We start from the raw sequence: 13,045 nt of genomic DNA, 5'->3' as shown, positions 1-13,045 counted from the left end.
GGTGTTCACGCTTCTTGAGTATGGGATGACAGATTTCTAATCGACAGAATATGGCAACAGTGATGAGCTGTCATTCCTGTAATTTTGTTGCATTATCTAAAACTCCATGGTGCCAGCAGATTCACACTAGGGATTCTTCTTGCTGGCTTGAGTGAGTCGGCGGTCATGTTGAAGAAGCCCACATGGCAAAACACTATGGGCAGCCTCTAGAAGCTGAATGAGGCCTCCGACCAACAGTCAGCAAGAAACACAACCCCTCCACAAGGAAATGAATTCTGCCAATCCAAAGCAAACTTAGAAGCCAGCTCTCTCCCAGTGGAGCCTTCAAATGAGGTACAACTCAGCTGACACCTGATTTGTAGCCTCCTGACTTGCACGGCTGACGGTCCAGCTATGCTGTGCCTGGACTCCTGGCGCACAGGCACAGCGAGATCAGAAATATATGCTATTTGTTACATAACATAGAAAACTAATATGGCCGCTTGGGATGCTTCAGCATTCAATCCTTTTATAGGAAAGCAACCTTTATTCCTAGAAGAAAAATGTGTGCTTTGTGAAAAGACAGAAGCATTCTTTTATTTTTTATTTTATTTTATTTTTGTTTTGAGACGGAGTCTCGCTCTGTCACCCAGGCTGGAGTGCAGTGGCACAATCTCAGCTCACTGCAAGCTCTGCCTCCGGGTTTGCCATTCTCCTGCCTCAGCCTCCCAAGTAGCTGGGACTATAGGCGCCTGCCACCTCGCCTGGATAATTTTTTTTTTTTTTATTTTTAGTAGAGACGGGGTTTCATCGTGTTAGCCATGATGGTCTCGATCTCCTGACCTCGTGATCTGCCTGCCTCGGCCTCCCAAAGTGCTGGGATTACAGGCGTGAGCCACTGCACCCGGCAAGACAAAGGTATTCTACAGCTTTAGAAGGTAATTCCTTTCTTATCACACCTGATTTATTTAAAATTCAGGACAAGAGAGCATTTATTTTCATAGTTGACTCAAGGAACTGAGGATAATTTACTTAGAGAAGGTGAGGCAGAAAATGAATTAAATGTATATACAGGGCGTGGTGGCTCACACCTGTAATCCCAGCACTTTGGGAGCCCGAGGCGGGTGGATCACCTGCAGTCAGGAGTTTGAAACCATCCTGGCCAACATGGCCAAAATAAAATATTTTATCTACTAAAAATACAAAAAATTAGCCAGGCGTGGTGGTGCACACCTATAATCCTAGCTACTCAGGAGGCTGAGGTGGGAGGATTGCTTGAACCTGGGAGGCGGAGGTTACAGTGAGCCAAGATCACGCCACTGCACTCTAGCCTGGGCAACAGAGCGAGACACCGTTTCAAATACAATACAATACAATAAAATAAAATAAAATAAAATAAAAGTGTATAATAATACATTAGGAGATTTTTCCAGATAACAATGAATAAGCAATTCCATTTCCATTTCAACTGAGCTAAGAAAAAGGAGTTGTCAAGTACAACAGAAGGTAGAGGATCATACATAAACCTGAATTAAACTTCCAGAAGATAGCTTTGGCTAAAACTTCTGGATCACAGGAGAGACCCTTACTAATAAGTTAGGAGATCCCTGATCTTTGGGTCAATTGCATTCCATATTCTGCATTATAGAGACTAATAATTAAGGATGTAGCTTAAAAGTTTAGAAGACTTTTTTTTTTTTGATACAGAGTTTCACTCTGTCGCCCAGGCTGGAGTGCAGTGGCATGGTCTCGGCTCACTGCAAACTTCGCCTCCCAGGTTCAAGTGATTCTCCTGCCTCAGCCTCCCAAGTAGCTGGGATGACAGGTGCCCACCACTATGCCTGGCTAATTTTTGTATTTGTAGTAGAGACGGGGTTTCACCATCTTGGCCAGGCTAGTCTCAAACTGCTGACCTCGTGATCCACCCACCACGACCTCCCAAAGTGCTGGGATTACAGGCATGAGCCATTGTGCCCAGCCTAGAAGACTTCTTGATGATTGTGGTAGAAAGACTTAAAATTTACCTAGTAAAATCATGAAATCTTGTCTCTAGATTTCTAGGAATAATGAATAGGCAGTCAGAAAAGTTTCAGTTGTGAACTGTGTGATCTCTTGAGGGTGCCTTAAACTATATAATTCTGGAATTTGTGTGACAGACTGCTACGTAAACAAATAACTAAAATAATTTTTATAGTTTATAGTCTGTGTATTCCTTTGATATTCGTTTCCTTTCTATAATGCTGAGTGAAGGTAAATAAAAATGTCATGTTCTATATTTCTCTCAAATTTTAAATCATTGTACAAACTTATTGGTTAAAAAAAGTAGAGTTTATTATTCTAAAATATGTTTGTATTTTTCACCTCCCTATAAGCAAATCTTGTTCAAAACATTATGAATGAAAAGCACATGTTACAGAAGGTATATTTTTAGTCCAGATCTTTTTTTCTCAATAATTTATTATCTTGGGACATACTCCTAACCAAACCTAATCCAAAGATGCATAATTATTGTTAATAATAGATTAAAATGTAATTTACATACCATGAGATTTACCCCTATAAAGTATAGGATTCAGTTTCTAAGTCTTTAATTCATTTTGAGTTGATTTTTGTATATAGTGTGAGATAAAGGTCTAATGTAATTTTTTTCCATGTGATTATCTAGTTTTTCCCAACAGCATTTATTGAAAATACCATCCTATCTCTATTGTGTGTTCTTGGCACCCTTGGTAAAGATCAGTTGACCATAAATGCACAGATTTATTTTTGGACTCTCTTACTTTGTTATTTGTTTATGTCTGTTTTTCTGTCAGTACCATACCGTAGCTTTGTAATATACTTGAAATCAGAAAGTATGATACCTCCAGTTTTTTTCTTCATGTTCAAGATTGCTTTGGCTATTTGGGATTTTTTGAGAGGTGTTTTTGGCTCCATATGGATTTTAGAATTTGTTGCGGGAAGTCAGGGAACCCGAACGGAGGGACTGGCTGAAGCCACCGCAGAAGAACATAAATTGTGAAGATTTCATGGACATTTGTTAGTTCCCCAAATTAATACTTTTTTAATTTCTTGTGCCTGTCTTTACTGCACATAAACTGTGAAGATTTCATGGACATTTATCACTTCCCCTATCAATACTCTTATAATTTCCTATGCCTGTCTTTAATCTCTTAATCCCGTCATATTTGTAAGCTGAGGATTTATGACGCCTCAGGACCCTGTGATGATTGCGTTATCTGCACAGATTGTAAAGCATGTGTGTTTGAACAATATGAAATCTGGGCCCCTTGAAAAGAACAGGATAACAGCAGTTTTCAGGGAACAAGGGAGATAATCATAAAGTCTGACTGCCTGCAGGGCCAGGTAGAACAGAATCATATTTCTTTCCTTGCAAAAGCGAATAGGAGAAATATCACTGAATTCTTTTTCTCAGCAAGGAACAGCCCTGGGAAAAGAATGCATTCCCGGGGGAGGCCTCTAAAATGGCTGCTCTGGAAGTGTCTATCTTATGCAGTTGAAGATAAGGGATAAAATACACCCTGGTCTCCTGCAGCACCCCCAGGCTTGCTAGGATTAGGAAATCCCAGCCTGGCGAATTCTAGTCAGACTGGTTCTCTGCTCTTGAGCCCTGTTTCCTGTTAAGATGTTTATCAGTGTCAATGTGTGCTCAGCAGGACATGGAACCGCATTGGTAATTCTAATTTCATCCTGGCCTTGTGATCTTGCTCTGCCCCCATTTGTCTTGTGATATTTTATTGCCTTTGAAGCATGTGATCTCTGTGACCCACACCCTATTTGTACACTCCTTCCACTTTGAAAATCACTAATAAAAACTTGCTGGTTTTGTGGCTCAGGGGCATCATGGAACCTGCAGACATGTGATGTTTCCCCTGGAGACCCAGCTGTAAAATTTCTCTCTTTTGTACTCTTTCTTTTTATTTCTCAGACCGGCCGACACTTAGGGAAAATAGAAAAGAGCCTATGTTGAAATATTGGGGGCTGGTTCCCCCGATAAGAATTGTTTTTTCCATTTCTGTAAACAACTATGTTGGGATTTGGATAAAGGTTGTATTGAATCTGTAGATCACCTTGGGTATTATGGATACTTTAACAATATTAATTTTTCCAATCTATACACATCTAATGTCTTTCCATTTATCTGTGTCTTTAATTTCATTCAACAGGGCCAGGCACAGTGGCTCAGGTATATAATCCCAGAACTTTGGGAGGCCCAGGTTCGCGGATTGCTTGAAGCCAGGAGTTTGAGACTAGCCCGGCCAACGTGGCAAAAAACCTCTCTCTCCTGAAAATACACAAATTAGCCTGGTGTGGCAATGCATGCCTGTAATCCCATCTACTCAGGAGGCTGAGGCAGGAGAATTGCTTGAACCTGGGAGGTGAAAGTTGCAGTGAGCCAAGATCGCACCACTGCACTCCAGCCTGGGCAACAGAGCAAGACTATGACAACAACAACAAAAAAAACTGGCCGGGCATGGTGGCTCACACCTGTAATCCGAGCATTTTGGGAGGCTGAGGCAGGTGGATCACAAGGTCAGGAGTTTGAGACCAGTCTGGCCAATATGGTTAAACCCTGTCTGTACTAAAAATACAAAAATTAGTGGGGGGGCATGGTGGTACGTGCCTGTAGTCCCAGCTACTCGAGAGGCTGAGGCGAACTGCTTGAACTCTGGAGGTGGAGGTTGCAGTGAGCTGAGATCACACCACTGCACTCCAGCCTGGGCAACAGAGTGAGACTCCATCTAAAAATAAATAAATAAATAATTAATTCATTAATGTTTTATGACTTTCAGTGCCTACTTTTAAATTGAGTTGTGTTTATATTATTGAATTGTGGGAGTTCTCTCTTTTTTTTTGAGACAGGGACTTGGTCTCACTCTGTTGCCCAGGCTGGAATGCAGTGGCATTGGCTCACTGCAACCTCCACCTCCGGGGCTCTGGTGATCCTCCTACCTCAGCCTCCCAAGTAGCTGGGATTACAGGCACACACCACCATGTCCAGCTAATTTTTGTATTCTTTGTAGAGACAGGTTTCGCCATGTTGCCCAGACTGGTCTCGAACTCCTGGGCTCAAGTGATCCACCTGCCTCAGCCTCCCAAAGTGCTACGATTACAAGCGTGAGCCACTGCACCCCACTTCACCCCCCCCTTTTTTGATGGCTGCCTCTTTTTAGGGGGAAAGGATGCTGCCTGACTTCAAAGCCAGGGTGTTCACTGAAGGTGGTAGGTCTGGGTCTCCTGGAGAAGGCAGTAGCCCCCAACCCTTTCTTTTTTTATTTTATTTAATTGACATTTGTTTCCTCTTTGTATTTTTTGCAGAGATAGGGTTTTGCTATGTTGCCTCGGCTGGTTTGGAACTCCCTGGGCTTAAGCAATCCTTCCCCCAGCCTCACAAAGTGTTGAGATTACAGGCACCTTACCCAGCCTGTGAGAGCTCTTTATATATTGCAGATACGAATCTGTATTAGGCCATTTTTTGCATTGCTATAAAGAAATACCTAAAATACAGGCTAGGTGCAGTGGCTCATGCCTGTAATCCCAGCTACTCAGGAGGCTAAGGTGGGAGGATAGGTTTCGCCTAGCAGGTAGAGGCTGCAGTGGCCTGAGATTGTGCCTCTGCACTCCAGCCTGGGCAACAAAGCAAGACCCTATCTCAAACAAAACAAAACAAAACAAAACAAAAAGAAAAAGAAGAAAAAAAGGAAATACCTGAGGCTGGGTAATTTATAAAGAAAAGAGGTTTTACTGGCTCACAGTTCTGCAGGCTGTACAAGCATGGCACCAACATCTGCTAGACTTTTGGTGAGGACCTCAGGAAGCTTACAATCATGGTGGAAGGTGAAGAGGGTAGCCAGAGTATCACACGGTACAAGTGAGAGCAGGAGAGGGAGAAGGGGGAGGCCCCAGACTCTTTTAAACAACATATCTCTCATGAACTAACTGAGCAGGAACACACTTATCAGCAAGGGAATGGTGCAAAACCATTTGTGAGGGATTGGCCCCCCGTGATCCAATGGCCTCCCACCAGGCCCCACCTCCAACCCTCCAACACTGGGAATCAAATTTTAACATGGGATTTGGAGTGGACAAACATTCAAACCATAATAAAGTCCTTTATCAAACATCTGATTTATAAAGTTTCCTCCATTATATGGGCTGTCTTTTCATTTTCTTGAGGGTATCCTTTGAAGTACATTTTCTTTCTTTTCTTTCTTTTTTTTTTTTTTGTGAGACAGAGTCTTGCTCTGTCACCCAGGCTGGAGTGCAATGGCACAATCTCGGTTCACTGCAACCTCCACCTCCCGGGTTCAAGCGATTCTCCTGCCTTAGCCTCCTGAGTAGCTGGGATTACAGGCGTGTACCACCACGCCCAGCTAGTTTTTGTATTTACAGTGGAGATGGGGTTTCACCATTTTGGCCAGGCTGGTCTCAAACCACTGTCCTCGAGTGATCCACCTGCCTTGGCCTCCCAAAGTGCTGGGATTACAGTAAGCCACTGCACCTGGCCCAAAAGTACATTTTCTTGGAGTTCTTTTTTTTTTTTTTTTTTCAAGACAGAGTCTCACTTTGTCACCCAGGCTGGAGTGCAACGGCATGATCTCGGCTCACTGCAACCTCCGCCTCCCTGGTTCAAGCAATTTTCTGCCTCAACCTCCCGGGTAGCTGGGATTACAGGTGCCCGCCACCATGCTTGGCTTATTTTTGTATTTTTGTAAAGACAGGGTTTCACCATCTTGGCCAGGCTGGTCTTGAACACCTGACCTCATGATCCACCTGCCTCAGCCTCCCAAAGTGCTGGGATTACAGGCGTGAGCCACCACATCTGGCCTTGATGGAGTTCTTTTAATGATGTCAGATTTATCTCTTTTTTTCTCCTATTGCTTGTGCTTTTAGTGTCATATCTAAGAAACCATAGCTAGGCTGGGCGCGGTGGCTCATATCTGTAATCCCAGCACTTTGGGAGGCCAAGGTGGGTGGATCACTTGAGGTCAGGAGTTTGAGACCAGCCTGGTCAACATAGTGAAACCCCCATCTCTACTAAAAATACAAAAATTAGTCAGGTATGGTGGCACGTGCCACCACACCTGGCTGGGAGAGGGAGGTTGCAGCAAGCTGAGATCGCATCACTGCACTCTAGCTTGGGTGGCAGAGCAAGGCTCTATCTCAACAACAAAAAAAAAAAGAAAGAAAGAAAAGAAAGAAAGAAAGAAAAGAAACCATAGCTAATGCAAGATCATGCAGATTGAAGCCTATATTTTCTTCTGTGTGTATATTTTTAACCCTTACATTTAGATCTTTGATCCATTTTGAGTCAATTTTTGTATTTAGTATGAGGTAGGTATTCAACTTCATTCTTTTGTATGTGGATAAATAGTTCTCCCTGACCTATCTGTTGCAAAGACTGTTCTTTCCCCCATTCAATTGTCTTGGTACCTTTGTTCAAAACCAATAAACCATAATGTGAGCATGTATTTCTCTTAACTAATTTTTGTTGTTTTAAAGTCTATTTTGTTTGATATTAGTATAGTCACTCTAGGTATTTTGTGGCTGCTGTTTTTTTACCGTCTTTTTATTTTCAACTTATTCATATTTGTGGCATAACAAATTACTATAAGTTTAGTGGCTTAAAACATATGTTTATGATTTCACTTCCACAGGACAGAGTTTGGCATGGCTTATTGGGTCCTCTGCTTCGGGTCTCACGAGGCTGTAATCAAGGTGTTGGCTGGGTTACATTCTCATCTTGACCTAAGGGTTTTCTTTCAAGCTTATCACGTGGTTGGCAGATTTTGGATGCTTGTGATTATAAGACGAGACTATCAGCTCTTAGAGGCCACCCTTCTCCGTAGGCAGTTCACACGTGGCTGTTTTCTTCTTGAAGGCCATCAGCAGAATGTCTCAGCTGACTCAAGTCTCCCTCGTTAGGGAAGGGTTAGAGCCTCTTTTAAGGGTCCACCTGACTATGTCAGGCTCATTTAATGTCTTCGTTCATTTTGTGTTGCTAAAAGGGAACACCTGAGACTGGGTAATTTATAAAGAAAAAAAGTTTATTTGGCTCATGACTAATTCTGTTGGCAGGAAGACTGTGCATCTGATGAGGGCCTCAGGCTGCTTCCATTCATGGTGGAAGACAAAGGGCAGTTGGTGTCTGCAGAAATCACGTGGTGAGAGAGGAAGCAAGAGCGAGTGACAGGAGAGGTGTCAGGATGTTTTTAACAACCAGGTCTCATGGGCACTAACAGAATGAGAACTCACTTGCTCTGCCCCCAACACAGAGGACCTTAGGCCCCACCTCCAACACTGAGGATCAAATTTCAAATTTCTTTTCTTTTTTCCTTTTTTTTTTGAGATAGGGTCTCACTCTGTTGCCCAGGCTGGAGTGGACTGCAGTGGAATGATTATGGCTCACTGCAACCTTGATGTCCCTGAGCTCGGGTGATCCTCCCACCTCAGCCTCCCAAGTAGCTGGAACTACAGGCACACACCACCATGCTTCGCTAATTTTTTGATTTTTTGGTAGAGAGAGGGTTTCGCCATGTTGCCCAGACTGGTCTTGAACTCCTGGGCTCAAGTGATCTGCCCACCTCAGCCTCCCAAATTGCTGGGATTATAGGCACGAGCCACCGTGCCCAGTCAGAAATCAAATTTTCAGCATAAGACTTGGAGGGGACAAACATTCAAACTATAGTACCCAGGAGATTTTCTCTTTTGATGAACTCAATGTGAATTTATTTGGGGCCTTAATTACATCTGCAACATTCTTTCACCTTTTGTCACATTCTATTAGTTAAAAGCAAGACAGAAGTCCTGCCCACACTCAGGGAGAAGGGACTAGAGGAAAATGTGAATGCCGGGGATGAGAATCATGGGGCTATCTTAAAATTATGGCTACAATCAATGGACGTGGGCCAGCGTAGAACTTCTCTGTGCAGGCCTTTTGTCTGTTTTGATTTTGAAGTATGTGAATTTATTACTTACTCAAAAATAAAATAAAATTTAGTATTTGAAACTTTGTATTTGCCTCAGACTTTTATGTCTTTTACCACAAGGACCACACTGTGTAGTTGTTTTGGCCCGAAAATCATTGAGTTATTATCAGGTCCTGGTTAAGAACATGGACTCCGGAGCCAGACTGTGTAACTCTGGGCAAAATCTTGAATCTTTCTGTGCCTGTTTCTTTTTGCATAAAATGGGCTCATTACAGTACTCTTAGCTTAGGTCCCTCTTCCCCTTACAAAGCCACCAATCCCACTCCCATGATAACCCATTAATCTGTAAATGAATTAATCCATTCATGAGGGCAGAACCATCATGCCCCAATCACCTCTTAGAAACTGTGCCTCTTGGTAATACTGCATTGGGGCTTACATTTCAACATGAGTTTTGGAGGCACAAATATTCAAACCATAGCAGCCTGTAAACATTCACAGCCTTCTCTGGAATATAGTACCTGCTTAATAAATCTTTGCTATCATTGCAGCAGATTTTTTTTTTAAAAGAAGATTGTTGAAAGCCTCTGGAAGGTTTGTTAGTTAGTTCAATAATGCTGCTGTGTTTCAGAACAAAGCTAGTGTGGAAATGTAAAATGATGCAGCCACTCTGGAAAGCAATTTCCCAGCTTTCCTTTTTTTTTTTTTTCTTCTCTCTGTTTTAGATCCAGGGACAGACTGGATCTCAGTTTCTTAAAACAAACAAACAAATTAAACACATATACTTACCATAGGATCCAATTGCACTCCTGGGTGTTTATCTCAGATAAATGAAAACTACATCCAAATAAAAACATAAGCTGGAGTGGTGACTCACGCCTGTAATCCCAGCACTTCGGGAGCCTGAGTTGGCAAGTCATTTGAGGTCAGGAGTTCGAGATCAGCCTGGTCAACATGGTGAAACGCTGTCTCTACTAAAAATACAAAAATTAGCCAGGCATGGTGGCACGTGCCTGTAATCCTAGCTACTCGGGAGGCTGAGGCAAGAGAATTGCTTGAACCCAGGAAGCGGATGTTGCAGTAAGCTGAGATCATGCCACTGCACTCCAGCCTGAGTGACAGAGCAAGACTCAGTCTCAACAACAACAACAAAAAACAAATAAAAACATGTACATGAACGTTCATAGCAGTTTTGTGATAGCACCAAATTGGAAACAACCGGAAAGTCCTTCAGTGGATCCATGGGTAAACAAATATGGTACCTGAGTACCATGAATTACCACTCAGCAATAAAAAGGAACAAACTATTGATATATGCAATTTGGACGGATCTCAAGGGAATTATGCAGAGTGAAAAAAAGCAAATCTCAAAAGGCTTCATAATGTATGATTCCATTTATATAACATTCTCAAACGACAAAATTACAGATGGAGAACAAAGTAGTGGTTGCCAGGAGTCGGAGATAGAGTCGGGGGAGGGGCTGGAGCTGCCATGACTGTAAAGGGGCAACATGAGGGATCTCTGTGATGATGGAGCAATTTTATATCTATTTTTATTTGTTTATTGATCTTTTTTTAGAGACAGGATATCATTCTGTGGCCTAGGCTGGAGAGCAGTGGCACAATCAGAGCTCACTGTAGCCTCAAATTCCTGGGCTCATGTGATCCTCCTACCTCAGCCTTCCAAGTAGCTGGGACTACAGGAATCGCCACCATGCCTGGCTAATTTTTTTAAAAAAGTTTGTAGGGAAGGGGTCTCCCTATGTTGACCAGGCTGGTCTCCAACTCCTGGGCTCAAGCAATCCTCCTGCTTCAGCCTCCCAAAGTGCCAGAATTACAGTTGTGAGCTACCGTGCCTGGCTTATTTTTATATCTTGATTGCAGTGGCATTTACACAAATCTACATGTGGTAAAATTGCATAGAATGACACATATATAAATGAATACATATAAAACCCATGAAATCTGAATAATGTCTGTGGATCATACCAATATTAATTTCTTGGTTTTGATAGTGTGCTATAGTTACATGTTACTACGGGGGGAAATTAAGGGTACACAAGCTCTCTCTGCACTAATTTTCCATTTCCTGTTAATTTATTTCAAATTTTTAAAAATCAGATTTTGAGTCATGATAATAAAGGCTTCTTCTCTCCATTATTATAAAAGAATTTACCCATAGTTTTCTTCTGGTTATTTTCATTTTCTAGGCATTTTGAAACTTTTACTGGGTTAAAACAGAAAGACTCTGGGCCAGGTGCGATAGCTCACACCTGTAATCCCAGCACTTTGGGAGGCCGAGGCAGGTGGATTACGAGGTCAAGAGATCGAGATCATCCTGGCCAACATGGTGAAACCCCGTCTCTATTAAAAATACAAAAATTAGCTGGGCGTGGTGGTGCATGCCTGTAATCCCAGCTACTCAGGAGGCTGAGGCAGGAGAATCACTTGAACCCGGGAGGCGGAGGTTGCAGCGAGCCGAGATTGTGCCACTGCACTCCAGCCTGGCGAAAGAGCAAGACTCCATCTCAAAGCAAAAACAAAACCAAAAAACAACAAAAAAACCCAAAAGCCTCTGTACATAGAACTACCTACACAACAAATTCTCTTGGAAGTGCTATGTACTTCTTAAAAGCTCAACTGAGATAAACTCAGGCAAACCTGGTCATTGCCCAGCGATCCCTATATCATCCTCTCTACACAAGTCAGAAGTGGGAATAATCCTCAACAACTCCACTCCTTTATGTCCCAACACTCCATAGTCAGTCTTTCATTGAGTTGTGTCAATTTAACTTACTAAGTATCTCTTGAATATATTCACTTACCACCCTCTCTTCTTCCACCATAGTGGTCGAACTTACCATCAGGTCCTGCAGGACTACTGCAAAAATGAGCTGCTTCTGTATCCTATATCTATGCTTTGGGTATATCCTGCAAGCTTTTCAAAATGCAAATCTGATAACATCTCCCACCTGCCCATCCCCTCCTCCCCCACAGAAGGCATTTAAAAGTACCCTTGATAGCTTCCCATTGGGTTTCATTGGATAAAGACCAGATTTTGGCTGGGCACGATGGCTCACACCTGTAATCCCTGCACTTTGGGAGGCCAAGGGGAGCGGATTGCTTGAGCCCAGGAGTTCAAGACCTGGGCAACATGGTGAAACCCTGTCTCCACAAAAAAACAAAATACAAAAATCAGCAGGGTGTGGTGGCATGCACCTATAGTCTCAGCTACTTGGGAGGCTGAGGTGGGAGGATCGCTTGAACCCAGGAGGCAGAGCCAAAATCGCGAGACTGCACTCCAGCCTGGGCAACAGAGTAAGACCCTGACTAAAAAAAAAAAAAAAGACCAAAATCTTAAAACGGCCTTAAAATGGACAGCACTGTATGATTTGGACCTTGTCTGTAACTATTGCTTTTGCCATCACTCCCTCCCTCAGCCCAGGTAAAAACTCTTCTACTTGGTTCTCCTCCATCCCATGATCTGTCTTTTGCTACACGGCCTTTGCATATCTCTTCTCAGGAATGTCCTCTACCTCCAACTTGGTTAATTTCAGTTCATTCTTTGGCTTATGACTTCTTTAGAGCAGCTTTGAGTCCCAGATAAAAACTTAGGTTTCTTACATATATGACAGTACATGGTCTCATAGGACTGTATTCTTTCTTTCAAAGCATTTCTAAATTTATACATTAATTAGCATCAGGATTTGCTTAATATCTGTGCCCTTCATTAAACCGTCAGTTTCATGAAAACTATGGCTATGTCTCTTTTGGCTTAGTATTGTATCTTTATTGCTTATTACAATGCCTGGCATGCAGCAAACATGTAGAAATACACTTGTTTGATGACTGAATTAAGGACCAGGGTTCTAATCCAGGTCTGCGATTTTCCAGATGTGTTAAGTTGGACAGATTACTTAACTTCTCTGAACTGGTTCTTCATAGGTAAAATGGGCATCTCTGTTCCCTAGGAAGCAGGGCCTAAGACAAAGGCTTTTGTGCTTTATTAGGGTGTGCAACAGCTGGGAGCAGAAGCAAGTGGAGGGGAGTGAGGAGCGAAGGGGTTGTTGAGCTTGCCAGAGCTAAATACTACTGAGAATTTGTATAAATGATCTCAG

The sequence above is a fragment of the Papio anubis genome, chromosome 5, assembly GCF_008728515.1.
Source record: "Papio anubis isolate 15944 chromosome 5, Panubis1.0, whole genome shotgun sequence".
NCBI classification, from domain to species: Eukaryota; Metazoa; Chordata; class Mammalia; order Primates; family Cercopithecidae; genus Papio; species Papio anubis.
This window is presented reverse-complemented; position numbering follows the sequence as displayed.